The sequence below is a fragment of the Vanellus vanellus genome, assembly GCF_965231255.1.
Source record: "Vanellus vanellus genome assembly, chromosome: 2".
Classification (NCBI taxonomy): domain Eukaryota; kingdom Metazoa; phylum Chordata; class Aves; order Charadriiformes; family Charadriidae; genus Vanellus; species Vanellus vanellus.
In genome coordinates, this window is record NC_138906.1 from 125,024,226 (window position 1) to 125,039,667 (window position 15,442).

Genomic DNA, 15,442 nt, shown 5'->3' on the forward strand with positions numbered 1-15,442 from the left:
ATTGCAGAGAGTGCCCTAACCATGGGGCTGTTTGCTCTTCTGAAATTACATTGTCCCTTTTTCTTTTTTTTTTTTTTTCTCCATAAAGTCTACCCTAGAACTAAGAAAACTCTTGTGCAGCAGTTTCTGTGAATAATTCTGATTTTCTCAAAGTGTTGGTTTCTCATAAAAAATGTGTAATTGAAAAAATACTGAGTAGAGCTAGGCACCAGTAACATGATATTGCCATTTTCTCACTCTCAAAGGGGAAAATCTTCCTTTTATGTATATACACTGCTGTTAAAGTCCCTAGTTTATCATTGACAACATTGATAATAATAAAGAATTCTTGAAATGGCCATGACTTACCTTCACCTTAGGAATAGAACCAATAATTTTTCTTTCAATACTGGGGTAGCAACAAATTGTGTATATGTGGCAACTGGGAGTCTATGAATTCTTTTCTGAACAGTTTAGAGTTAACGTATTTTCAATTTAGGTGCCCAATTCTGTTTTTTGTAGCTTTTCCCATGAGATCAGAAGCTAAATCTTAGTTCCTGTGAATACATATCAAGATCCTTCAGCGTTTTGCTTCTGTTTATGAAACAGTTGTCTATTTTGTCTGTGAAGTGCACAGTTAGTCCTTGGAGAGAACAGAAGTAATGTTTCTAGTACAATATATTTGGGAGTAAAAGCTTTTTCTTCTTTACTTCCATTCCGTCGCTGCACAGATAATTTTTTAAATTATATTTTTTTCTTAAGACATTAAGAAAGACAAGACATTGTATTTCTCTCCTTGCTGGGATATCTGAAAAAAAGTATAAGCATTCCTTTGGTTTTGTCTAGAAATCAATATGATCTTGAAAAGTTATTCACTTCATTTTCTGCTGTCATTTATGTAATTGTGCTTCGGCAGTCTTTTAAAGAAAAAGCACAATTAAGAAACATTGGCCAGCTGTATAATATATTCTGAGCACAGTTTTCCTGTTACAAATAGTCGTAAAAATATTCAATAGCTTTAATTACTACTGAAAACGGTGCAACAATTTCTCTCTGAAAAATTCAGGCTGGGCCAGCCACCATTTTCAGATCTCGGTATTTAGACAGTTGCACTCCCAGTGAGTACTCACATCTGTGTTTAACATGCAAGGCCAAGCCAATAAAGAACTACGCAAATGCCAAGAGCTGTTCCTGCGTCCACTCAGCTTCCTTTTTTTTTTAATGTACTCAGTGGTTCAATTTTGCCTTTAGGGCTCTATTGACTAAACTGAAATACAGGCAGAATTCTAGAAAATGCTATCCGTCGGTGGCTGCCTGCTTTGATACAGGGATGAATAACGATTAAACTGCCTTATATTAGAGCAACCAGACTAACTCCCTCTTTGAGGGAATCTTTTGATTCTTCCTTCCTTCAACCTTGGAAACTTGAGGAGAGAGTGGCAATCACCAACCAAGTGGAGATACCATGTTGTGGAAGATGAAAGTGGGAGGGGAAAAGAGTAGGCACCCAGTTCACCCTCTGGCCAGCCCCTGCAGGGCAGCACATCGGGAAGCCCATCTGAATTACTCACAGAAAGTTCATAAACAAAGGGGAACTCGTCTATTAAGAAAGATATACCGTCTTTCTCACCTGCTCTGTGTTCATCTAAAATCTTTGTGATGACTGATACTCACATTAAGAATTTGAGAAGCAAACCTGGATTTAATAGTAATGCCGCTTTTATTCACAAGTGTGCAAAGCGAAAGGGAAAAGAGAAAAAGGAGAATGTTAGATCACGGAATCCAATGCCCATCATCAGGTACTGTCCTTCCGCCAATGTCATCCCCTCCCTCAAAGCAGGTTTGAGGTGTCCAGTGGATAAATACCCTTCTTACTATTTTCTCACATTCAAGCTTTCAAATATGTGATTTCTTTTCAGGGTTATATATGACAGTTTTATACCCACAAGAAATCTTAGATTTCTGGAAAGCCTAGGAATCTTATGATTAGTTTTTTTTTTTTTTTTTTGGTCTAGCTCCATGAGAACAATGGAATAAAAACTAAATATTATCCTAACTTATTTTATTCCTCTATTTTAGTATTGTATAATGCTACATTGTATTTCTCTGACATTTTGTCTGAATTTCTAAATCTTCCTAGAAAAGCCACATTCTGGTACTATTTATTTTTTCTATTTGAAGTTTAACTTAAAAACAGAAAGATAGCTTTTACTTCTGTCGTTCTTCAGACGGAAGCCAAAAGATATAAATGGCATTGAAGCAAAATACCATAGAATAGAACTATTTCTCCAATGACCTGAGAACAAAGATAAAAGATATTATTAACAGAAACCTGATTTTTAAATCAAAATCAAGATGCCAAGAAAACCATCTAGCAAGATGACATTAGAAAATATGTAATTTATAATTATGCAACAAAAGAGGCACTGTATCTCTGACAATGTTGTAGTTAATGGGAAAGTATCACTGATTTGTTTAGGATTCAGTTACATATGAAAAAGTCATTTTGCATCACTGAATTGAATTATTTTCTTACCACTGCATTTTTACAGCTACCTTTGGCACATTCAGTTGCTCTTCAGGACACTGCAAATGACAAAATGCTTACGAAAGAAGTTAGTAGAGCAACAGTGCAGCTGAATGGCTGGACAACCCTTCCACTCAGGTAATGTAAATATTGAACTGTCATTGAACGGAAGGAATTTTTAGACTTACCTTCTGTCATCCCAGCACAGCTAAGATAACACAACTGTTGGTTTCCTGCAGATTCAAGGCAAATTTCTGAGGCACGATCAGAGAGGCCAGGAACCATGTCACACAGGAAAATCTATATCTTTCACAGTTCCGCTTAAGGTGGTACTCCTTATGTATCATCTGGGCAGCTCCTACGGTTATGTCTTATTTGTAACAGGAGAGTATTCAGAAGCCTGAGTCACAGATAAGGGCATTACTGTCAAAACCATGAAACAGTAAGTCAGTCTCTATTGCAAAGCTATGTGTCTAAATTCACGGTGCTCCTCCATAGAATTTAGGACATTTTAATATAACGTTAAAAAAGCCCAAACACATACACGCAAAAAGATGGGAGATCATTGAGAGAGTAAAACAAAGGACATTCTGGCACAATATATCAAATGATTGTCATCAGGCTGTTTCCAGATCAGTCTCACTCACTCTAACGTTGTACAGAATAGTAATATTTGCCAAAAACTAAAGACTCTCATGAAGTAACCTGCAGCAGATCTGACTGCCAACCTGAAAAAACCAAATCCTGTACCCATACTGTACTTTTCTACCATGCAGGCTGGGAGAAAGAGTAGATCAAAGACTTATGAAATGTACAACCAAGGAAACTATGTGGCCTTTCATCAAGAAGCTCAGACTATTCTGATGTGTTGCATTACATTCTGAATATTTCCTCACTGTCACAGAAAGATGCATCATCTAAACCCAACTCTCGAGGGAGAGGAATGATGTAAAGACAAAGCCTGGAGAAAAGCTTAATATTCTGTCTTTCTGTTTGTGTTCAGCAAGGACAAAGAAAAAATCCATAAGAAAAAAAAAGTCTGCAGTTGATGATGTGGTTAATACTGAATTTCATACTCAGGTACATTACAGTGGGATTGGTGTTTCAATATAACCGTTCATTGTTGATTAGAAACAGTAATATTAGCAGGAGTTACAGCCACTGCATAATACAGAAGACTTGGGCATTGACGGACTGTGCTACTTCATCACCTGAGGTGGCATTCATCTCACCCAACATTAGCCACCCAAAAATTAGCTGCCTAATATATACTAGTGATGCGGGTTCCTTCAATGGAGGTAAATGAACCTCTTCAGTGTGATTCCTCTCATCCCTAGGTAGGTATTCACAGTGCATAAGATGAATTTTCCTTTGGAGATGTCTCACTCTGTGAATTTGGCTACATGATTATGATAGATCAGGTACCTACATATTAGGTGGATAAAACTGGATATGACAAAATTCATGCTTATGCATTTGATAGTTACGGCCTGTCTTCACTGCACAGTACAAATCCATGAAGACATATCTCAATGTTCTTATTAAAAGACATCTTGGGAACCAACGTAGGGAAATTTGTGAGGAATAGTTTAGCTGAGAAAATGACTGTTTTGCTCTGGAGAAGGAGCTAAGCAGCCGTTGACACAAAAATCTCTCCATACCCTCTGCAAGTGACAGCAGTTATAAAAGAATGGGATCAATACCTACTACCTGGGAGGTTTAATACCCTCAAAAGATCTTCTATATAAAAGTTAGCACATAAAGCTTAATGCAAAATTCTGGCAATATCTAGGGAAGCTCATCTTATTATTATTGCCCTTTTATCTCCATTCTTGAAAAAATAAGCAGTCCTAATTTTTAGAACAGTATTCTATGCCTGTGACGCATGAATTGTCATTTTTCATTTGCTTAACAACGACTACTTACCTTTTGCAGTAATAATTTACAGACAGTAATTTAAATACAGACTAAAAGGTATGCACTTTGAACAAATTCGAGATGCCAGTTTTGCACAGTTGCAAACAGTGATAAAATCTGATTTTTTTTTCTCCTCCAACAATTCGGAATGGAACTATTTCTCCCTAAGTGGTGTCTCATCTGTGTACTTACATGCACATCTGAAATTCACATAAGGAATGATAGCCAAATGTTGGCCATACAGAGCACTTTTAAATGGATTATTATTACAAGCATTTTAATGCATATATAGCTTTGATCAAATTATATGTCAGTGTGACATGAGCAGCAAATCTTTTGTAGCATTTTTCTAGCTATTGTTTAAAGAATATTGAAAATTCTCTTGTGATTGAAAGTTCAGTAGAAAGGCTCCCTACATCTCTATTTACCTACTTCATGGTGTTTTGACAGATCTTATATGCTCAGTTGGAGTACTGACTAAAATAAAGCTGCAATTTTATAAGCAGTAAGCCAAACAGATACTATTCAGATTAAACGGAAAACAAAACTGAGGCAGCACTAAGGGCGAGGGGAGAATCAAGTTGTTTCAAAGAATATGTTTTATTGTGAAAAATTTGATCAAAAAATGCAGCACTACTAAGGAATATACCCCTCTTTTTTATATCATTTCTTTGCAGTGAATTAAATATTCTCTGCATTAGGATCTTGTAGTTTTGGCTTTCTCTTGTAATGCTATTGCATTTTTTCAAATTTCTAGAAAAGCAAAGGTGAATTTTTAAAAATGTGAAAGGTGATTTGAACAATAATGTGATTTTAAAGTAATCTTACAATTTAGCTTTTATTTCTGTGATAGTTCCAAGGCTACTTTCTACAACCTGGTACATTCTGAGATTGAGCATCATTGGGGAAACATCTATCTCAATGAATTAATTCAAGAGGTAGCCTTGGTAGAAGAAAGTTTATGGTAAGTTCTTTTACTTTGTCAGTACAATTTTGAGGTGGAAAATAGGTACAGTTTTAAAAAGTTTTCTACACAGACAAGCTGTGATAAGACAAAAGGTTTGCAATGATTAGGGCAAAAGCAGACTCACTATGTGACTTTTGTTCTTCAGCTGGCATGACTCCAAGCAGTTCCAGAGCTAAGACTTGTTAGTCATTACTCTCATCTGTAGGTTATTAAATATCACAGTTGCTAGAATTCATGACAGTCAAAACATTTTCAGAGAAGAGAGGAGAGGAGAGGAGAGGAGAGGAGAGGAGAGGAGAGGAGAGGAGAGGAGAGGAGAGGAGAGGAGAGGAGAGGAGAGGAGAGGAGAGGAGAGGAGAGGAGAGGAGAGGAGAGGAGAGGAGAGGAGAGGAGAGGAGAGGAGAGGAGAGGAGAGGAGAGGAGAGGAAGGATTTTTGAACTGCTATGCTTGGCAATATCTAAAAGGTCTTAAAAATGGATTTAACTCTTGGAACCAACTGTTTTAGAAAACTTGGAAAACATGCTTCCTGTCTGTCCTAAATGCATCATGAGAAATAATAGTAGTAATGCCTAGAAAATTGGGCAGCTGCTGTGGCTGTCATGAAAGGCATGAAGACCTTACTCCAGAGGGAACAGTTTTTATGTCAGCCATGGCTCAGGGTTAGGTACTGCTGGATTAGAACAAGCAATTTTTAGTTTTGAGCCCTGGTTCAAGAGAACACCCTACTTTAGGACAGTGCTTAAACTTATGCACTTGTCTAACAATTCTTTCTTAGCTGGACTAAAGAAAATGAAGGGATAGACTATTAGGATGACTAGAAAAAGATATTCACTTTAACAGCTGTTTAAATTACAATTACTTAATATTTACTTCCTTATTATCTGATCCAAACCTATGGAATCTAGACACTTGACGCTGTGATGAATTCGTGCTGACTGTTTAATGGAATTTTTGCAGTTGAAACTCTAAATGTATCTTAGAAATATTAATAAACATTTACAAGTGGTAAACTTGTGACTTGATGTAGAACACACAGCATTCAGCATTCTAATGAACTTTAATGGTTGGCTGAAAATCTGGGATTAATTGAAAAATTAGATATCTAAAATCTATGTCCTCTGAGGGAACTTTTCCACTAAAGCTTTTTGACAGAGTAGCAGAAATGTAGCTCTTTATTTGTTGCTTTTCTTACACCCACATTGTCCTCAAATTGAAATAAAATTCTCTTACACAAATGCAGTGCTTGTTATTAGGTAATGTACTAGATGTAATTACCATCACAGAAGGTTTGTTCAGAGCATTATAATTTTTTTAATGTCAACCTGTTCATCATTTAAGCAGACAGCTAAAATACATATTTACATAACTATCAATATTTAATTAAGCAAAAGACTTTTCTATCTCTGTTGTAGCATAGCTTGAAAACAAGGAAGCTCTAGGAAGATACTTTGCTTTCCTCCTTGATATCTCACTGTAGTCCACAAATGGCTGCTTTCTAATTTTGCAGAATGTCACGTCTCTCCCCTTTCCCCATGGAAGTCAAATTATATATGTATTTAATTTTTCCATTACCAAAATATGTTTCTGACATCCAGACGTACATTTCATGGCACTCTGGCTTCAAGTCCCCAAATACTACATTCCTCAAAGGATTATATCTGTAAAACAAAAGGAAGTTGAGAAGAGCAGGATTAACAACCATATTCAGTTTCAATAATTTACTTTCATGGACTTATTCCTGTAACAGAATTAAAAATCAGGTCCCATAGACACACAGAATCTGGCAGGGATTATGTGGAAATTTGCTGTTCTTGACCATTTAATGAATTAAATGGAGCTGATAGTTATAATTAATTTCTTCTCTGCTTTTCTGAATATTCTGCTTTACCCTTGGAGATAAGAGATGATCTCTTTTTGCATCAGTCCTGGAAATACCATTTGTTATTTTTATCTAAGGATTTATTAATAGACACAGACACAAATTTGGAAGCCTTTCACATTTTGAAATTTCACCTCTGTTCTTCATTTCAGCCTGTCACACAGTGAATTCGTCAGTGTCACTTATATCTTGTAGTTGTGAATTTTTATTGAAGCCTCAGGCATTGCCATAGTGAGTCCGATTGAAATACGTTCAACATATTTTGAAAAGTTGACTATGCTGCAGTTAAAAGCATGGATTAACCTGACTCACCTGAAACTTTTATTAATTTATATTTTAAAAGGGGTTGTTGATGCACTCTATGGAGTTTGATGCTAATGTATTTGATAAAAAAATAATTTTGAGGATAAGGCTTAAGTTCAAAGTTACCTCTGATTCTAGGTGTATAAATTCATTGCAAGTGGCTAAATCCTTAGGCCAGCCAAGCTCTGAATTGCAGCTATTCCTCACCTGTGATAATCAGGTCAAATAATGCAAAAGCAGCCCGATAAATTTAGACTAACAATTAAATAAAACAACAACAACAGAACAGAAACCTATGTTTCAAAATATGGGATACAACTGACACTTGGAACTATTGCCTAGAACATACTGGTTGTTGGGATTTATCCTGCATTATTGAGCACTGAGGTGAATAATGAATAATGAGGTGAACGAACAGGGTGCTCGATAATCTCATCGAGGCTCCCTTCTCACCAAAGGTCAGACCAGATAAACTTTTGAGGTCCCTTCCAACCTGGACTGTCCTGTGATTCCATGAATAGTGGACTACAAAAGGTAGCTGTAGACTTCAGGTAACTCCAGCCGCACTCACAATAGGCTCTACACCATCTGCCACGTAATACTATATAAGTGGGGCCTAAAATCATGATATTATGAATACTATGAGTATGGTCACCTTGAGGGTTCAAACAGTAGTGAACAATTTATGCTACTAAAGTGTCCTAATACTCTTACTTGCTTTAATATAGACTTGCCTGAACAGGAACAAGCATATATTCAGCATCCTCAGTGAGATATTTCAAGAAAGTCATATTTTTTAAGGGAAGTAATTCAATGGCCTGGATCCTGAAAATACATTATTCTAGTCATAGCGAAACCTGTGGAAGAGAACAGCTTGCCAAAATAGTAAAACACTCTTTGAAGACCAAGGTTTAAGTCTACTTGGTGTTCTTCAGCCTAATACGTATATCCTGCCCAGAAATAAAGGGAAGAAAACACAAGATATTCTTTATTATTATTATTATTATTAGTAGTAGTAGTAGTAGTAGTAGTAGTAGTAGTAGTAGTAGTAGTAGTAGCAGCAGTATAATTATTGTAATTATAATTTAGCATACTATCTTTAAGAGACTCAGAGCTGTACAATATACTGGTTTGTGATCTAAATAATAGGTAACAGAGCCATTGACAATATTTTTACAGACGCCACTAGGGCCTATTATGACCTATCTTTTGATGCCACATCCTAAAGAGCATGGGTATCTGCATACCCTCTCCAGGAGCAGACCTTTAGTCAGGCTGTGCAGACTGGGAGCTGCTCTTGAGCTACGAAAAACTTGGTGGTGGGTCCTCTCTGAGCTTCAAGGACTGCCACTGTCATCTTAAGACACAGTTGTCTTTATTTGTGTGCTGCTTTTTTTTTTCTTTTTTTTTTTTTTTCCAATCTGAAATGTGCCAAACAATGCAAGGCCTGTGCTATCTTCTGAAAGAGCGAGGTTTTTATGCTGTGAACCCAAAGCATGTCTACATGGCGGGTGCTTCCTAGGTGAGGCCTGGCAGGGCGGCGCGCAGGACTGCGGGGAGGCACAGCCCCCTGGCATCCTGCGGAAGGACAGCGCAGGGCCATGGCAGCTGGACTTGGGTCACTGTTTTCCAACTTAATGACTGGGAGGTACCTCTGGAATAAACCATACCCAGGCTTTGTTTTGGTAGGAACTGTCACTTCATATCAAAAGATAGTCTGGGAGTGAACTAACGCTCATGTATTGCAAATAATCATGGGACTGGGACCTAAAAAAGAGCTGGAGAGCTAAATAACTTGTAGCATGCATGTACCTTAGGCTGCTGGAAACAGTGGAGATGATACAGAGTGTGCCTTTTCTCACTGTTCACTGGCATAAGCCACTACTTAAAAATACAAAAAGGGAACTATTGCAGTAAGCTATTCCGCAGCAATAAAAGGAAGCGTGAAAGAAGACCGTGTCTCAGTTATTAGTCCCTCCAGAGTTCTTAAGCTCTGACATTGTACCAATTTAATGGTATGCTTTATTTTAAAATCTAATATTTAATACAAAGTTTAATACAAAATAGCCTCTATTCATGCTGCTGATGAAAAAAGGACCTAGAAATACCTTTGTGCAAAATTCTGCCATCTCCTGTCATGCTGCTAGCTCTACAGATAGGCCAAACCAGCATTTCTGCTGGTTCTTGCTGTTTTTGTTAGGTAGGAAGGTGTCTTGCAGAAAATTGTAATTTCAAAATCTAAGATGAGATGACTTACAAAATCTGCAATATAAAATTTAAGAAAAAGAAAAAGTTGCATTTTAAAACGTGGATGTTAGCCTCCAGATTCCAACTCAGGCTCACTGAAATCCAGCTGACTCAAATTGATTTGGAATATGCCCTTCCATTACCTGGCAGTTATTGACTTTCATAGAATCATATAATAGACTCATAGAATCATAGCATTATAGAATCGTCTAGGTTGGAAGTGACCTTTAAGATCATTGAGTCCAACTGCCAACCTAACACTGCCAAAACCACTATTAAACCATGTCCCTGAGCACCACGTCTACACATCTTTTAAATACCTCCTAGGATGGCAATTCCACCACTTGCCTGGGCAGCCTGTTCCAATGCTTCATTCTTTCTGATGAAGAAATTTTTCCTGATATCCAATCTAAACCTCCCCTGGTGCAACTTGAGGACATTTCTTCTTGTCCTGTCACTTGTTACTTGGGAGAAGAGACCAACCCCCACCTCCTTTCAGGTAGTTGTACAGAGGATAAGATCTCCCCTCAGCTTCCTTTTCTCCGGGATAAACAACCCCAGTTCCCTAAGCAGCTCCTCATAAGACTTGTGCTCTAGACCCCAGTTCCAGCTTTGTTGCCCTTCTCTGGACATGGCCCAGAATCTCATTGTCTTTCTTGTAGTGAGGGGCCCAAAACTGAACACAGAAGTGTGAGGTGGGGCCTCATCAGTGCTGAGTACAGGGGAACAATCACTTCCCTAGTCCTGCTGGCCACACTATTCCTGACACAAGCCAGGATGCTGTTGGCCTTCTTGGCCACCTGGGCACACTGCCAGCTCATATTCAGCCAGCCGTCCACCAACACCCCCGGGTCCTTTTCTGCCAGGCAGCTTTCCAGCCACTCTTCCCCAAACCTGTAGCGCTGCATGGGGCTGTTGTGACCCAAGTGCAGGACCCGGCACTTGGCCTTGTTGAACCTCATACCATTGGCCTCAGCATATTGATCTGGACTGTCCAGATCCCTCTGTACAGCCATGCTACCCTCAAGCAAGCCAACATGCCTAACTTGATGTCGTCTGCGAACTTGCTGAGGGTGCACTTGATTCCCTCGTCCAGGTGCTTGATAAAGATTTTAAAGACAATAGGCCCCAATACCAAGCCTTGGGGAACACCACTCGTGATCAGCTGCCAACTGGATTTAACTCCATCCACCACCACTCTTTGAGCTCAGCCTCTTTCTGTAAAGAGAAAAAAATACTTATGTATTCATTTTTACATTTCAATGTTTTCCTTCATTTTCGTCACTAGCATAAGCAAAAATGAAAATTGTACAAAGGGCCAAAGACTCATCTGAGACCAGGTGGTCTCATACGAAACACCCTAAGGAGAAAAAAAAAACAAAAAAAAAGAAAAAGAGTAATCGGTGATGTGCAAATAAGCAAAATGAGAAACAAAACCGTAAAATGAAGTATGTGGTATATTATCAAAACTACCAGTGTTCATGGTTGCTTTTTGCTTGTCTGGACTATTGCTAGGTGACTGACTGATCATTATTCCTGCTTTTCATTCTATGGAATTTTCAATAGCACATTACTTTACATCATCTTCTGAGCCAGGTTGGCTCTTGTTCTTGATACATATGTTAAGTACAGAATCATATTTATATTTCAGTTGTTCAGAGAGTGCTTTACTTCTGCTCTTTCCCCCCATCCTTTCTACAAACAAAAGCTCTTATTGCCTTTCCTGGATAGCACGACTTTGTGCTAAAATTAAGACCAATGACTCAACCTCTTTCCTGTTTTCTTACTTGTAGAAGCCAAATTTTCTAATCAATCTGTTTGCTTAGGACTAGTTTCAGGACACCTATCACCTTCATATCTAAACACTTTCATCTGAGTGTCTATACACAGCAATAGATCAGATCCATACTTGCCAGCAGAATTTCAAAATCCTCATGTGATAGAAATGCAAATTAGATATGTGACAAGCATTCCTAAATATTTCTGGAAAAAGCACTGATTCCCACAACTTCAGCATTTTTGTTAATTTGATTGGAAGACCATGATAAATGTGAGCTATCTGCATTGTTAGGAGACAGTAACATGGAATATTACACAGATGATCACACTGAAATTTAATTTTCCAACAGTTAGCACATAAAATATAACTGAGAATGCTACAAAAAAGAATAAAAAATCCACTGAAGAGAGATTTTTATGGTATCACTATAAGAGTGGTTGGCAAGCGTTCACTTTTGAATGCCTTTGCTACAAGGACAATCACTATGTTGCCCCACAGAGATGTATAAGTTACTTGCAATGACTTGCTTTTGCACATACAGGGGTTGTCTATGTCTATGTGGTATTTCCTACTCTGTGATGCCTTCATTCTGGAAAACACTGACATTCCATGTGCAACCCAGATGCTTTAGCTAAATACAATATCCCACCCCAGAATTATGTATCTTGCACAGGGACTCATTATCTTGACAGTTTAAAACTTCTAGTAAAATTACTGAATGATGCAGAGAATGAGCCATAATCTAAACCATGTTCAGATGCTGCCTTCTACACCTCGCTGTTGTCAGGAACGTTTTGTCTTTCTTTGTGAAAGCCCATACTAGCTTGAGACATATTCATCCTAGCTTCCTCAGTGAATGTGTGGACTCCCTGGTACAGAGGGGTTCATGGGCAGAAGCGAGATGAGAGCACCTGCATCCTGCAGACTGCATTCCACCCTGGCGGCCGCCAGCTCCACACTGAACACCCATTATCACCAGGGTAGCTGCTTTGCTGGAGTCAGACAGGTGTAGCCCGACACTCTGTTATGCCTTTTGTAGTCCTAATTGCTCTTTTCTGGAAAGAACAAACAAGATACTTATAGTTAAATAAATATGTATGGAAATCCCTTTACAGCTTTAGATGACAAACTGAATAAAATTCTCTGCCACAGATTAGTAACATCCATAGATATGAACTGGTATTTTGTTTTTCAGCATAACTGTCATAGGACCGAGTCTGTTATTTCTAACATCTCGGTGAACTGGTTTCTTACACTGGTGTGAAACTAACTGTGCATTCACAACCCTCTATTTTCATAGCTGTCAAGGGAAAAACAAAGAAGACCTGGTTTTGAATTTAAGAAGTGTTTTATTTTTACAAAGTAAAAATATCAGACCATCTCAGATCACATCCCCATCCTGGTCCAAAGTTTTTCCAATTTGAGAAGGTACTTCAGTTCTGAACAAGTCTCTCAACATAGTCAACCACCTCTCAATGAGGGTTACACTCTGCAATGTGGGACGTCAAGTACTGTGCCTTGCACTAAGGTTTTTCACATCATTAGGCAATGTTAAAAATTAAGGTCTTTCCCATGCTTTAGATTTTGGAAACACAGGAAAAATCTTTTCTGTTTAGCTTTCATTATATTTTCCTGTCCTTCCAAAAATGGCGTTCAGGGACTTTGTTTAAAAATCACTGTATAATTAAAGGTTATGTTTATTAGTATAATAGTATGTTTATTTGTGTTCCCTTCTTAATATGAGCCCAGGGCAAAGAAATGGGAGGTGAGCTTCTATGCTCTAGTAAATAGTAATGCCATTTATAGTTGTGAAAACAGAGATCCAAATCTTATATAGGTATCAGTGAGTTACCCTTCGTGACGTAATGAAGAAAATTGTTAACAGAGTCTACTGCTGAGATATTTTGCTTTCAAAGTTAGGTATGTGATACGCAACTGCAGTTGAAAGTAATCTGGCTTTTACTGTCAAGTAGTTATTGCTCACCTAACCTCACCACTTTTGAGAAATAATGGTATCTCCTACAATTTTAATGGGATGATTTTGTTTGGTTTTTTTCTTCTCCCTAGGTATTAAAGTTCTTACTGGTCTTTCTATCAACCTCTGTTACGATCTGCTAGCTATGTATATGTGCAAAGTTTAAAAAGATGTTGGCAAGATGGATTGCTGCAGGGAATGGTTTTTCACATTGCAGGCACTTATGCATATTTAATCCAACTTTGTATATGTATTTTTGGGTTTACTTCATGCCAGAAATTCCAGTGAGTAGCTGTGGGATAATTATATTCTGCTTTGAAAGTGAACCATTTGGTACCTTAAACAGGACTCAATCTGATGGCAGTTTGCCATTTTTGCTAGAAGCAAAGCAGCCATTGTAGTTCCAAATCCTACAAATCTTGGGATTTGTTCTTACCTTAATGATGTAAACAACTGTGGTTCAGCGATGGAGTCACATACATTTAAAATTATGTCTGTTGACAAGGACTTGTAGGATTGCTTCTTTAAGTTCTTGGTAGGTCTTCATAAAAGTCCAAAGGAGGAAGATCCTGTGGGAAGGCATGTCTTTTCATACCAAAGACAATTATACTTTCCCATTCACTTCACTCCACTTGGTTTCTGGTATCTTGTGATTCTTTCCATCCTTGTGCAAAGAAGCTCACAGCCACTTATGACTAATGCCACCTACTACTCTTCGGGCACGTATTGGTTATTCAGCATCTGCAGAAAAACTTAACTTCCTGCCTTGAAGTTGAATTCTTAATGGTTCATTTATCTGACAGTTCTAGTGTTGGCTGTAACACAACTATTGACAAGTCCCCAAGGAAGAAATGTACATCATCTTACTTCCACCATCATTTTCCCAGAGGCAATGGGTTCCAATCAAATCTTCCTTCTTCTCCCTTTACCTTTAATCTGAAATACTCTCAAGCTGAGTATGACTGTACAGGGATCAGAATCGAGATACAGCAGCCATTCGCTGGGTTCTAATTATTAGCAATTTCCACAGCTGTCATACAGTACCTCAGTTTTAATGGGTTGTACTAATAAAAGGAGTATTTCTGTGCGCTGAGACGCAGACTATCCTCATGTAATTTAGGCAGCCTGCCATAAGCAGCCTTATGGGTAAGTACTTAGGGACTGCTACTTACTGCAAAAGGCTTCCCCTAAATGAAAATAGTGTATTTGAAATTAAAATAGTGCATATGTTGCATTAATAAAGTCATAAACCATGTTCAATCAAGCTGTTCTATGTCACTGGAGAAGTTTTAATCAATCATATTGTGTTCTCTGTTTAATATTGTTCCATTTGGAATTGTTCAGAGACCTGTCCTGATACAGAAGATCATTAATTATTTTTTTTTTTAATTATTGAACATGAATGGTCACAGCAGTTGCAGATTTCACATAACTAATAAACTGAGAAAAAAGATCTCTTCTGGGTTTAACATTTACTTCTATTTGACTATTTGATTCCTTAACAGAGACAGAATGAGGCAGCAGCGTGACAGCTTGAGACCCCTGTACATCAGTTATCAAATCAGGTCAAACAAGACATTAAATATAGTAAATACTGTTTTAAAGATATGGCCTAAATTTAGAAAAGATGTTGCCTCAGTTGGGAGGTATTTTGACTTTCAAGTTTTAAGTACCAATCATACAGAAGCAGCTGGGGGTTTTGGGATTTGGACTAGATGATCTCCAGAGGTCTCTTCCAACCCTGACCATTCTGTGATTCTGTGAACTGTGTAAATTCTGACCAAAATCACATATATATTACTGGGCTCTGGAAGCTGTAAAAATAAATTATTTTGGCAATTTTTAACACATTAAGCAATACTACAGA